Source organism: Bison bison, unplaced genomic scaffold (genome assembly GCF_000754665.1).
Source record: "Bison bison bison isolate TAMUID 2011002044 unplaced genomic scaffold, Bison_UMD1.0 scf7180017864302, whole genome shotgun sequence".
NCBI classification, from domain to species: Eukaryota; Metazoa; Chordata; class Mammalia; order Artiodactyla; family Bovidae; genus Bison; species Bison bison.
Window position 1 is genome coordinate 4,183,873 of NW_011494874.1, and position 627 is coordinate 4,184,499.

A 627-nucleotide genomic window follows, 5' to 3' on the forward strand; every position below is an offset into this window, starting at 1 on the left:
CATGGTCAGGCCCGCGCCCCGCTGGCCCCTCTGTGGGCCCAGAGTGCGGGAGGCGGTGTGCGCCCTGGGGGCCCGGCGGGTCGGGCCTTGGGCGCCGGGAGTCCGGCGAGGTCGGCATGCGCTGCACGGCCTCTCTGCCCTCCGGCCCTGCCCGGGGTTGGGCGGGAGGGGGGCGGGGTTGGGCGCGTTCACCCCTCCCGGTGCCCAAGGCCCCCTGGTCCCCGCTCCGCCCGCCCCGGGACGGCGGCAGCAGGTGCAGGAATGCCCGGCCCTCGGCGCCCACCGGGTGGGGCCGGGGTCCGTCCCTCTCGCGCCCGTGGGCTCGGCCCTGCGTGCGGCCGGCTCGCGCACCCGCTTCCTTCCTCTCTCCTCTCTCCTTCCCGTCGTCACCCCGCCGCCTGGGCCAGGGCTGTGTGGCTTTCGTGTTCCTCTCTTCACACCTCAGGCGCCCGCGGGGGTGCCGGGGACTAGCCAGCCCCCGCCCCCCGCCTCGCCCCGCTTCTCTCCCTCACTTTCCAGTTATAAAAACGGTCGTTGAAAATAGGTCATCTCTCTTCCCACGCGCCCCTTGGCCATCTTCCCCACGCTCCGTGCCCTACTAGGAAGAAGAATTCAGTGCTTTGGAGT